The sequence below is a fragment of the Aethalodelphis obliquidens genome, unplaced genomic scaffold (assembly GCF_003676395.1).
Source record: "Aethalodelphis obliquidens isolate GAN/ISIS:26980383/991018 unplaced genomic scaffold, ASM367639v1 scaffold41, whole genome shotgun sequence".
Taxonomy (NCBI): domain Eukaryota; kingdom Metazoa; phylum Chordata; class Mammalia; order Artiodactyla; family Delphinidae; genus Aethalodelphis; species Aethalodelphis obliquidens.
The window spans coordinates 12,005,708-12,019,658 of record NW_020837985.1 but is presented as its reverse complement, the minus strand read 5'-3'; the positions used below and the strand labels follow the sequence as shown (position 1 = coordinate 12,019,658).

Genomic DNA, 13,951 nt, shown 5'->3' with positions numbered 1-13,951 from the left:
GCCAGAGGCCTTTGAGAGCTGTGCTGAGGTTCTGCACCAGCACTCGGAGAGCTAAGGACTTAATTACAGTGCAGTGTGGTAGACAGAGCCAACAGTGATGGTGCCCACGGTGACTCAGGACCGCACCCTTTTCCTGTTTTAGGTGTGTGGACTTAGCGCCCAGGAAAGACAGGTGGTTCCCACAATATGATAGATTGAATTAGCCACTGCCTTGGTCACTGGGGGCTCGGATTTGATTTCATTTAAAACAAATAGAGTAACTAAGTTTCCATTAATCTAAACATTATAAGACAATTTTTTTTATCATCTACTCAAAGAAAAATGAGACATTTTTCTGGACTACAGATATTCTCAGAGAACAGTTTAGGAGAAAGCCCCATATACGGTCAGTTATCACATAAGAAGGTGAGGTAAGGTTTTCTCACAGGTGAGGGTCTGGGGAGAGCTAAGGGAGGAACTGTCTGTGAATTTCCAGACACAGGTGGGCAGAGCAGCTCTGAAATTCTCTGCATGGTAATCGCTGGGACAAAGCACTCCTCTGAGATCAGGCAAGCAGGCTAAATAGGGGAGAGGATGAACATGCTCAAAGTGCCGTCTTCATGCATAAGAAAATAAAGGCAAATACACAGAAACAATATTCAACTCTTGTTAATCTTTCTGTTTCCTGCAGAAATTCCCTGCTGGGGTAGGAGAGAAGAGAAAAGCTCTCTCACAGAACACTTCAGCATGTAAGTAACACTTTGGAATGTACTAGTCTTGATCTGAGGAGGAAAAAACAACTGCAGACCCCATCAAATGTCAGAAAAGTCACTTTGTTCCAAATGGGCTACTTTTAACCACATTTGTTACAATCTATTGGTAATTCCACTGAGAGTATAAGAACTAGCTTCCCTTTAACTGGCAATTGCGAAGAAGTCTCCCCAGGAAACTTCCTTCAAAGGGAACATTTTAAATTCCATTAGTGACTATGACAGCACTATAGCTGAGAGGAGGTAGGGTTGGTCGAATCTTTTGTTTAAAATATTCAGAATAATTGACGTCAGAGAAGGGCAGGGAGGGAGGGAGAAATAGAGACAGAGAGAGCGGGAGCCAGAGGGCGCGCATTAGTTGAATGATTGATGATAGAGCGTTTCTAATTACATCAGCCTTTCCAGAGGAGACAGGTCATGGCGAACTTACTGATCCACAGCTACAAGTTTAAGAGTTTTTGACAGATAGCTATAATGTAAAATACAATTATTAAAAGACAAGACAGATGTGAACAGCTTGTTTCTTTTTTCATGTAGAAGTCAGACAGGGGCAGAGAAATTTTGCTACCATCATGGAACTAAGACTTACAACTTCAGTGGATGGTTTGAGGTTGGCAAAGTTAGATTACAAAGTACCAAACCAGTGAAATTGAGGTTACCTTTAATTTCATGGGGAGAAAAATGTAATTTGTCCTCTCATTTTTCATCCTCTAGAGATTTTTAAATAGTATTTTATTTCTGCTTGTAAATGGCATACACTCTCCTTGTAGAAGTTAACATAAAATAAAATGAAATAAAGTAAAATAATAAAATAAAATATCGGCCACAATCAATTCTCAGAACTAACTACTGCCATGGCTTTTTCCTTAGTACCTTTATATAGTTGAGATTTATACAATCCAGGTAGAAACCTAATTTTGTTCCTATTTAGTATTAAAATACGAACATTTTGCAATGCCATTGAAAATTTTTCTACATTTTATTTTAATATCTACAGAATAACTTGACACTTCTGAAAGTCTGTTTTTAAATTTAATAAAATTTTAAAAAGTAAGCTAACAAAATGTACTTCCTAATATGGCTATGAGACATTTCATTTATTTACTCGTGTAAATAGTTCTCTGAGAAATTAATTTTATTGGATAACATTAGTTTTGCCAAATTGCTTTCTAAAACCTCTGTGCATGTTCTGTACTTTCCCCACATCCTATCAAGCAAAAATTAACTTATATGTTTCTTTAACTCAAGTTCCTGGATAAGTTCACCACCAAGATGAATTACTAATTAGCAGCAGCATATTCAGTTTTGGAAAAATGTCTGTCTTTCAATTCAGTTGAGTTCATCCGGTTTCCTGTTTTAATTCTATCACTCTGCAGATTCCATTTTCTCTTAAAGGTTTTTCCACATCAGTTGTAGGGGAAACAAGAGCTCTTGGTCATACCTTAAAAAGTTTGCTTGGTCAGTCTTCTAACTTTAGAGGGCTTTATTTCTTTTATTCCTGGGTTTGTTGTTGTTGTGGTTTTGGTAGTTCTTTACTGTTGGAAAAATGGTGATTGCTGATTCATAGAATAGAAATTTTCACTGCTAGATATCATTTTTTGCTAATATTAATGCAAACAATAGCTAATTGTATTGAGTGTTTACTATATGCAGGTACCATGCTAAGGAATATATGTATTTTTTTTTCCCCTCGGAATTTAATTCTCATGGTAAATAGTGTTATTTCTGGTTTATAAATGAAGGAACTGTAACTAAGAGAGGTTGAGTGCCTTCTCAGAGTCACACAGCCACAGAACTAGATGGGATTTAAGCTAGGATTTAAGCATTATGACATCAGAATTCATGCTCTTTCAGCATGTAGAGTTTGAAACATAAATTAAGCAATTTCTGTTTCAGTAATGTTCTGGATATATAAAAGGCCAGTTATTGGATTTCTTAGGCTTTTATCTCTAAAATTGCCCTTGGCCATGCTTAGGAACAAGGGGTGGGAAATAGTTTTTCTCTAATATATCTTAGATGTCTGTTATATTTGAATCAGGAATGTGATTATTTGGAGCGGTTATACCTACTTATCCAAATCCTTATGTTCCTTCTGCCCATTGGTATCAACTCTTTAAATGGTAAATCCTTGGGAATCTGGTTGTTTCCTCAGTGAGCAACTAGAAAGTAAGATCTGAATATATTGATTTTAGGAAAATAATCACTGTTAATGGAGATATGATATAGTATAAAGGGTTGTAAAGCTGGTTCTATTAAGCTATGGCTTGATAACTTTGGATAAATCCCTGTATCTCTCTGTCCCTCAATTTCATAGTCTGAAACATGAGGACAATAGTAGATTTCTCATAAATTACAAGGATTTTATGAGATAATGGATATGAGCATGTTTTATAAAGCATCTGATAAATACCTGTGAAAAGAAGAGAGATTGTCCAGTTACCTCATTTTGCTGATAAAGAAGGAAAATAAACCCTAACATCTGTTCTTACATAGGCTAAGCGCACTGCACATGCTATGTCAGTTAAGCCCCACAATACTATCTGAAATATATCCATGTATAGATGGGGAATCTGAGGCTCAGAGAGAGTAAATCAATGCCCCTCCCCTGTTCATACGTGTGCTACATAACCTAGTCAGTATTTGAAGCCAGTCTCCCTTTTTAGAAGACCCGTACTCTAGCCCAATGCCCCACTTTCCCTTTCTTCATGCCAAAGACACTTTCTCCTGCATTGGACCACTTTCCAATTCTGACCAGGCCAGTTCCTTTGGTATGTATTGGAAGGCAATGCAACCACCACATTCGAGACTCAGACTTTCTCCTCAGCGTGCATCTCCCTCCCTGGAGTTGGGTCTTCATCCCTATTCCCAATGTAGAAAACATTCTCCATGCTCAATTCTCTTCTCCCTCCTGCACAGAAATTCTCTGCATAATGGAAAATCACAGTAGTTTAAGTTCCCGTGATGTGAGGGATCCGTCTCCAACCACAAATCACTAGTTGTAATTAAAGCATAATGAAATACCAAAGTCAGTCAGGGCCTAAAGGGGCCTTTTCTACGACAGTCACCTCCTACATTAATTCTCTAGTTACACAACTACACTTCATCTTTCCATAAGCCCAGTTCAATATGTTAAATGATATTGGTTATTTTTAATATATAGCTTATATTTGGGATCTAAATAGTTGCTATGGGCAAAAGGGCTCAAGAAAGGGAAACAGAGTATTTCCAAAATTATACTATTTCTTTGGAATATGTAGCCCAGACCCCTAGACTATCACTATATTCTTGTCATCATCTTTCAACAACAGCAACTTTAACAACAACTTGCCATCTATTCACTAATTTGTTCATCTTGTCAGTAGATAAATCCTGACCACCTACTGTGCCAGGCACTGTTGTAAATGCTCAGGATAGACCAGTGAGCCAAACAGACACGATCCCTTCCTTTCAGGATTTATATTCTAGCAGCGGAGGTAGACAGTTCATTATCAATAATCATGATACATGTGTAGATTGCATGTCGTGTTGGAATGAATACATGGATCAGGTAAGTGACATCAAAGGGTAGGATGTGCAGCAGTTTACAGTAGTAAACAGAGTGGTACTGTGAGCCTAATTTAAGGGGGAGAGAGACTTGAGCAAAGGGCCTTGATGGGGGCAGAGAAGATTAGGCCAGAAGGGAGCTGGGAAGAGTACTTCTGACAGAGGAAGACCATAGGCAAAAGCCCAGAGTGTTTAAGAATCTATTAGGAGATCGCCGTGACCCTGTAGGACTTGCTGAGGACCTCTGGCATTTACTCTGAGTAAAATAGGTAACCATGAAAGATTTTTGAGTGGAGGACAGATGTGAGCTGACTAATATTTTATTTAATGAGAACTCATTGGTGCCAGACTGCTGTGGACTAGATGTGTGTGTCCCCTACAATTCATATACTGAAGCTCTGACCTCAAGTGTACTGGCGTTAGGAGGTGGGGCCTTTAGGAGGTAGTTCGTTTTAGGTGAGGTCATGAGGATAGGGTCCTCACAATGGAATTAGTGTCCTTATAAGAAGATGAAGCGACCAGAGTTCTCTCTGTCTGCCATGTGAGGAAACTGCAAGAAAACATACACCTGCAAACCAGGAAGTGGAGTTTTACCAGGAACTATCAATAAGTCAGCCAGCATGTTGAGCTCGGACTCACCAGCCTCCAGAACTGTGAGAAAAGAAATTTCTGTTGTTTAAGCCACCTGGTCTATGGTATTTTTGTTACAGAAGCCTGAACTGACTATGACACAGGCCCTAAACTAAGTCATTTAATTCTGAACAACTCTGCATGTTAACAGTAGCGGCTCCGTTTTACAGATGAGCGCACAAAGGTTCTGAGACATGAAATGCCACAGGAGGGCTGCTCAAGAAGGGACATAAGTCATAGTCAAACCACAGCAGAAACCCACTACACGCACCCCGTACCACGCTGATTCTCATCCAGGCAACTTTCCCATGCAGGTCCCCAGACACCCCCAATCCTAACGTCCAGAATCTTCTGTCAGCTTATTTTTCAGAACTGAGCTTAAACTGAATGTCTTGGGTAAAGCCAATCCTAAACACACTAGTTAGTATTGCAACTTGCAACCCCTTCTTGGTTCTTTCATAGTACCTATCACAATCTGTATCTATTTATTTACGGATTCATTTTCTATCCGCTACACTGAACGTAAGCTAAATTACTGTAAGTGAGTTGTGAATACTGCCAACCTAGCACAATGCCTGGTATTTTATGGGTGTTAAATAAATATTTATGGAAGGAGAGAGTAATGAACACTTAAAACAATATAAAAATAAACAAAAACTCACTTTTTTTTTCTTTTTGCGGTACATGGGCCTCTCACTGCCGTCGCCTCTCCCACTGCGGAGCACAGGCTCCGGACACGCAGGCTCAGCGGCCATGGCTCACGGGCCCAACTGCTCTGCGGCATGTGGGATCCTCCCAGACCGGGGCATGAACCCGTGTCCCCTGTGTCGGCAGGCGGACTCTCAACCACTGCGCCACCAGGGAAGCCCCCAAAACTCACTTTTTGTTATTTTTACAAATGAAACAAACATGGTTCCTCACTGCCTACAGAACCAAAAGCTGAAGCCCTCTATATACTATCCTTCACAGTTTGGCCAAAGTTGCTTTTACAGGGTCATCTGCCTTGTTCTTCCCACTGGAAGGTATCTCCAGTGTATCTGGATCATTATTGATCATCAGCTACCCCAAAAGGTATATAATTCCTGATGTATTACTTCTCTCACTAGAATTAAGCTTCTCAGGAGTAGGCTCTATGGTTTAATTCATAACCTCAAATTTTACTAACTCAGTGGACATTAAAAAATACTCAGTAGGGGCTTCCCTGGTGGCGTAGTGGTTAAGAATCCGCCTGTCAATGCAGGGGACATAGGTTCAAGCCCTGGTCCGGGAAGATCCCACGTGCCGCAGAGCAACTAAGCCCGTGTGCCACAACTACTGAGCCTGTGCTCTAGAGCTCGTGAGCCACAACTACGGAAGCCTGCGCTCCTAGATCCCGTGCTCCGCAACAAGAGAAGCCACCGCAGTGAGAAGCCCGCACACCACAACGAAGAGTAGCCCCCGCTCGCCGCAACTAGAGAAAGCCCACACACAGCAGCAAAGAAGCAATGCAGCCAAAAATAAATAAATTAAATTAATTAATTTAAAAAAATACTCAATACATAAATGTATAAAGAAAGAATATTAAATTGAAATGTTTAAGTTTATAAAGACTATGTTAATATTGGTTATTCATATTATTATTACATGAACTCAGCCCTTTAGTCAAGCCATTAAGTATTATTTAAGTCACCACTGATTCACCCCAGAGTCCCCTGCAGTAGGGACTATGATTGTTATCTTCTTTTAGGAACGAGGAAGCGGAAGTGCAGGAGGGTGGAGTCACCTGTCTAAGAAGACTTACCTAGTAAGGGTTTAAACCGAGGCCTCTGTCATGAGAGCCTGTGCATTTGAACCCAACAGAATAGCTGCGTCCTGTTACATACAGTAGAAGGCATCATTGTCCCTGTTTTCCACATAGGGAATCTGCTTGCAAATGGTAGACAGAATTCCAAAGCCCACACTCGTTCTATTAAACTTGCTTGTCCAAGGCTTAAGTTTGTTCTTGGGTGTCTCTGACAATTGAGGGTTCTAGAATTCCGAAGGATAGTTAACACTGAAATTTTCTCAACAAATGAAAGAGCAAATGCAATGAACTCCATGCAGGTATGTATAAGAGCAAACAGCCAATTAAACTTATCCCCGTGGGAGCTCCCAGTAGAATTGAGACTTGTTGAGCTAAATGGGACCATATTTTTAAAAATGAGAACATGGAGGCCCACAGAAAGTCAGACACTTGTTACACATCACCAAGAATGAACCTTCCCCTGACAGCACTGGAAACCCCACTTTTCTTCACTTAGTCCTGAGCTACTTCTACCCCTCCTTGAAAGATCCAGGTTGATTTTAAGCCATTAATTTGGTGCCAGGACAGACTGAGTCATCTTCTCTAAAGTGACATTAAAGAGATAGACACGTGCAAAATGTCAAGTGACCCAGCTGAAGCAGCGACCTCACTTATTTGATTATTATGATAATACTGACAGTTGTAATAATCCTTGCCACAGAACAGATGCTGGTTATTCAATAAAAATTGAATAATGTAGCACGGTTTTTTGACATTGCTGCCCTGCTTGATGGAAACAGCATGTAGGAACACAAACATATATCATTATGTAGGTCTGGCAGAGAAATTACTGCAAATGTGGAAAATTGAATAGCACATTAATATCAATGTTAGGCCTTAAAGGATCTGAGAGGTATGAGACAGCAGAGGGTCTGGAATACCTGCTACAACTCCTAGTGTGAGAAATATCACGTGAACAGGTCAATAATCAGTGTTAAGAATACTTAGCATCCTCTTCCTGACCATAGCTCCTGGCTACTACAGGAGGCACCTGCTATATTATAATAGATATCAGCCAGAGCTTCATCAGGGAAGCCATGCCTCCAGGAAAGGATGACTCTAGGTGGATGCAGTCAAAAGTATATGGACCACAAGTATGGCCCATAATGAAACACTAAGAGGAGTGCTAAGAATGAGGTTGCTCAAGGAACATTGTGTGAAATCTTAGAGGAGAATGGGGTAGAGGTGCAGAACTAGAAAGTATAAGTCCTCAGTCATTTAATAGCAGAGCCCAACATCAGCTTTCCATAAGCCCTTTCCTAGGGGACAGATTGAATATGAAAAAATAAGGTCCCTGACTTTAAGGATATTGCTATATATCACCGGTAGGGAGAAACATGAACAAATGGCTGCAATGTAATGTATATTTTTTGCAATACAAAGAGAGAGCTCTGTGGGCACAGAGAAGGACCCTCCATTCTGCCGGAGGGAAGCAGAAAAATTTGAATAGTGGAGAAAAGTTACCACTAAATTGAATATAAGACTAAGTCAGAGAAAAGGGGATCATTTTGAGTGTGAAAACACATACTGATGGAGGTAGGAGGTCACAGAGAGTTGCATATGGTACAGGAACATAAACTAGGGGGCGGGCATGGTTGGTAACTGGGCAAAAGAGGATCCTGGGAGAGACTGGACTGCGTGTGCGTGCATGTATGTATGTGGGCAGGGGGAGGTTATGTGGTCACAAAAGGGAGCCTGAACTGCTCGGGAGAGACTGAGGGTCCGGGAAGCGCTAGAGAGACTAGGCTAGTCTGAAAGTAGAAGTCGAAGGACACAGAACACTTTTAATACATGCGATTTCATTTTATAGAATGAATATTTTAAATGGGTTAAAGTGTCAAGATATGAGACTTTTTAACAGATGACACAACTTTCATTATTTTTGGCAACAAAATCATACCATGATAGAAACATTTCAAAACATTGCATACCATATGCTCTTTTTATTGTATGATTTTCTTTATGGAAAAGAGATATAAATTGCTAAAATGACTTCTTTTCCCTAAGGGGATATGGATATAGATATGGATATGGAAAGAGGTAGAGGTACAGAGATATATATTTATATCGATATTGATATAGATATATTTAGCCATCTGTTTACTTCTACAGATATCCATATACCTGTAAATGCATATAAATATATGATGATAGGTATAGACAGAGATACAGAGATATAGATAAGTAAAGATAGATAGATAGATAAATAGATCTTATATAAATATAGATAGATACCCCATCAGTCACGTTCCCCCAGAGAAACAGAGTCAAGTATAAGGGCTCTTGCGTTCTCTCTCTCTCTCTCTCTCTGGCTTTGCATTTTGTAAAATTGCATTGGTCACAGAGTGCATGCAGGGGGCTGGGGGGCAGAGCAGGCTATTGGGGTGACCCAGGTAAAACAGGCAGTAGAACCTAGAGTGAGGCTGAGGCAGGTGGTCCAGTGGCCATTGGAAGCTTTACACGAACAAGCACGTTGTGGCTGGTTTTGTCCTGTGTTTGATAAACTCCGTTGCTGCTGCAACTAGTATGGTAACAGACCCACTACCTAGCAATTATGCTGATGGCGGCACAGCACAATTTCCAAAGCTTCTCAGCACTTGAGAACTTCCTCAGGAGTGCCCCTCCACTAGGAGGTGTTAGAGCCATGCCCACGAGGAGATGCCAGGTGCTTGGTAAAGAACGGTGTTGGTGGCTTCTACTAGGACTTCCTTGACCTGGAAGGGCTGCTGGTGCAACATTGGGCTCTGGGACGTAATGACACAGCCCCAACTCTAGCTCTGCCATTTGTCAGCTGTGCCGTCTTGAGTGAGCCTTTACTCCTGTGATTCTGCTTCCTACTCTGGCATGCTATTCCCAGTGCAGTAAAGCTCGAATGGACTGATGTATATGGTGGTCTCACAACACCCAGCACTCAGGATGTGCTTCCCATAGCTGGCTCCATTTGCACACCCGTCCCTAAATGTTACTGATAGAAATACATTTCGATAACCTCACCCTATTCAGAGTTGCACACCCTGAACACAGAACAGAAATTTGCTAGAGAGTCTCTAAGACTGTAAATATCTGTCTTAATTAAACTAACATGTTCCTGTTTATGCCATCCTGGACTTAACCTGAACCCCATTGCCTCAGCCCAGAGAGGCCAACTAAGCAGATACCTCTTGACAGTCTTCCTTGTAATTGCAACAAATCGCAGCTTCTCAGGGTGACCTACACTCTGAATATTAAATACATACAGCCGTATCTTATTTTATTGTGCTTCACAGATAATGCGTTTTTTACAAATTGAAGGTTTGTGGCAACCCTGTGTCGAGCAAGTCTATCAGCACCATTTTAGCAACAGCATTGGCTCACTTCTTGTCTCTGTGTCACATTTGTGGAATTCCCATAATATTTCAAAGCCTCCACAAGCAAAAAGATTACGACTCAGTGAAGGCTCAGATGATAGTTAGCATTTTTTGCCATAAAGCATTCTTAAATTATTTTTTTAGACATAATGCTGTTTCACACTTAATTGACTACAGTATAATGTAAACATAACTGATATATGCACTGGGAAACAAAAAAAATTAGTGTGAGTCACTTTATTGCGACGTTCACTTTATTGGGGTGATCTAAAACCAAACCCACAAATATCTCCAAGATATGCCTGTAGTTGAACCATACAAATTGCCATTTGTGTAGGTCAGAATAGTCAGATACTGGCAACATCACACGGCTAAACCTGATACCATCTTTGCGGTAGATTATCAAACTATGAAAACTAAAAAAACAATTTTTAATTAAACTAGAAATGCCCTTCCTTATCCCTGACACTCAGTTTAGTTTGATATTCAGTGCTGACTATGAGCCAGGCACTGGCTATTCATTGCAAACAGAAAAAAATTCTTGCTTCCAAGGAATTTACAGTTTAGTGGTGGAAACAGAGTTAAACGGATGGTCTCTGGACACTGAGATCTCAAGACTTAAGTAGCTGGAAGCTGAATGCAGGTGACAGTGAGGTGTGTAGGAGCATTTTACCAAGAAAGCTTCCATAAAAGGCTTGCTCGAGGGGCCAGCACTGTCGCAGATTATCATGACTGTGAACATCAACATCACTGCGCAGTGGAAATTTGCTCTTATTTTTTGGTGGGTCAGAAAACATATTTCAGAGTTTTGGTGAACTCTTTCATCGTTTAAGTCTTAGTGGGAAAAAAACTGTGACCCTCACTATGGAAGACAAATGGGAGAAAACGCTTCCCTCCTCTCCTCAAAGCAAGCACGTGGCCACAGGATCTGAACTTGGCAATCAGATGCTTCATGCTCCGTTCTTACTATTGAACAGTTGGCCCAAGGACAAAGGGGCACGTTAGATATTACAGGGTGACTAGCAGCATTGGGGGTGGTGTCTAGCAGCCGGTCTGGCAGTGATTGTATTTTGGAGAAACAGCGATGATGGTGTCTTCATCAGCATCCTAAACAAACATTTCTTGGGTGTGCCCTCCTGGGCTGTCCTTCATGACCCCAAGCTCATCTGGTTCCTGCTTGTTTGAATAGCCTGGTTTTCAGCCTTCCCATAATTCTGTCAGTTACCAGAAATCCTTCTGCTAAATAGCTTTTCTACTCCTCCAGGATTGTTTCTTTTGTTTGCAACCCAGAAACTTAATGACATAAGCCTTTCTGTTAAATGTAATCAGAATGTGGCAACCAGTGTACCGGGGTCTTTACAAAAAACTTTTTTTTGTGTGTTTAGTTCTCACAAAGAAACCATGTAAAGTGGGCCTTGCCCCCATTGCACAGGTAGACAATTGAAGTTGAGAGGTTGTGTTGCTTAGAAGTTAGGTTTACGGTCTCTGGAGCTGGAACACCTCAAAGCACAGTGAGTTATAACTTTTCATTACCTAAGAAATGGAAATCAAAATAGCATTTCTCTGAAGGGGATTTGTGAAAATTAATTGTTTATACATACAAACCACTTAGATCAGTGTCTGGAATACGAACTTCTCAGTAAGTGTCAAGTATCAGTACTGCTAGGTACTTTAGCTCAGGTCTTAGAGCTGATAAATGTCAGAATTGAGGTCAGAGCAGAGTCAGGATCCTCCTGACTCTGAATGCTGGTGTCTTTCTGTGACAATGTGCTAAACTTTAAAGTCTCACATTCCAAAGAATGCTTTTCTGAGCAAATCCTTTTCCTCCCTGGAGTTACAAGTTAGGTGAATGACGCACGCTTCTGCTTCCTTGCTTCGTCCACATGGACGATAAGAGCAGGAAGAATTTGACAAAATATCAAAAATGATGATAAAAATGCTAAAAGAAGCAGTTCACATGTATTCACTGCTTCTGTGCATCAGGATAGCATCAGAGAGGCGTCCATTTAATATTCACAATAACACAGTGAGGAAGGAATACTTTCTCAGCAGGTCTGAAGGAGCTGGTGATTAGCACTCTTCTATTTTGCCAGAATTCTGACTAACTGAGGTATATAAAAAAGAAGTGAGACTATGGAGATCAAAATATACCTTTATGTTAATAAATCTAGTATTGAAAAATATGCTTATTTCTGCATGAAAGTGGACTTCCTTACATTGAACTACAGGATTGGACAGATAACCAGGCAGCAGCGGACCATGGAAGGGGGCTTGAACTTGGGCCCACGTGGCTCTAGGCCCTGGGTTCTGACCACCTCGGCACACTTCCTGACAACTGCAGCTGTGTGGGACCTCGCTCAGGGCACAAAGTCACAGACCAAAGACCGTGCTCAGGGAGCAGCCAGTGACACATTTCCTACCCAGTTCCCAGCAGAGCTTCACCTCACTGTCTCTCCGTGGCCTTGCACTGACCACCCCTCCTTCCTCCACCTGAATTCCGTGTATCTGCCCTGCATAGAGCCCTGAGCAAACTCTCACCTTGACCAAAGGTGCTTCTCCTGAGGCCTCAGGTTCTGTCCTGGAATTTACACCTGCAGTGATGGTTAAAAAGGGGACATCCTTCCATTTCACACGCAACACATATTTATTGAGTGCCCACCCACCTGTCAGTGCTGACAAAGACACACAGTCGGAAGCTTTGGCCAGACTGGGAGCTGGACCTCCGAGTAGGATGCATAGATGGTTGGGTTTCATGTGGGGTAAACCAAGTGACAGTGTCATGGCAAGAAGGCTCAAAATAGAGCCTGTGTCTTATTTAGGCTATTTTCCTTATGAAAATTAATTCATGAAGCTGGTTGCCTGAAGCCAGAGGCAAAGGACATTGTGTCTGTGCCTGAGAAGAACGTGGAAGGTCGTAGTTGACAGATCTTCACATTGTCTTTACCTCTTGTTCTTGCCTTTAGCCCCAGATGAGAAAGAAGCAGGGCTCTCTAAGCCTCATGAAGGTAACGTGCATCTCATGGCAGGTGGAAATAGGCATTCACTGGACACTTAATAAGGTGCCTATCTAATGAAAAAAAATGGAATTTTTGTTTAGAGCCAAGAAAAGTAAAGGGTTATAGGGAAGATTTATTTATGTATGTGAAAGGTTCCTTGTAAATGAGAGAATAGCTTTGTCATCTGACCATTCCAAGAGACTTCTGACAACAGCTTAGAGGTTATAAGTGATGCAAATTTCATGTCACTGCATAATTTTACTGCCCTATGCTCTCAAAATAAATGGTATTTTCCTGTTATTCTCATATTATTATGATCCACACCCTCTTTGGGACACTTGATCAAAATTAATTGTCATTCAGTGAACTGGAATACTTCCTGCTTTTCCTGGGAGTTTCACAGCACACAGCCTTAGGTCTTCTGGGAGAAAAAAAACAGCCTCTCAGTTGCATATGTTTTATCGTGCTGCTCCAGCTAAATGCCCTCATGGGTTGGTTGCTCTGATGAGCACAGCTGTCTCCACTGGTGATTGCAGTGACCGTCCCTACTCCAGCCTGAGAGATGGGTCACCTACTTCCTACTTAGAGGATGAAATCCAGTTTGCTATCATTATTTACTAGTGAAAGCAGAACTCAAGGATGGCTTGTGTCACAGGACTCTCGGCTGCTCTCTAAGATATAGGCACTTCTAATAAGTGGATGTTTTGTTTTTGTTAATTCTGCCATGGAAGCTGCCAATAAGTGAGAGAGGCAGGGAGGGAGAAAAGGAGAAAGAGAAGGAGGAAGAAGAGAAGAAGAAGAAAAGAAAGATGAGGAGGGGGAGGGGGAGGAAGGAGACAGGAAGGGAGGAGGGAGGAGAGGAGG

At 41.3% G+C, this 13,951-nt stretch overlaps 1 long non-coding RNA gene across 1 annotated transcript in view; it reads left to right on the top strand.

Moving 5' to 3' along the window:
• The window catches only part of LOC113633869 (uncharacterized), a 237,564-nt gene that overhangs the window by 121,480 nt on the left and 102,133 nt on the right, over positions 1–13,951 (top strand). Inside the window, exon 2 of the long non-coding RNA XR_003438401.1 lies at positions 671–728. This is a non-coding gene — a long non-coding RNA (uncharacterized LOC113633869). The remainder of the gene's footprint in view (positions 1–670; positions 729–13,951) is intronic.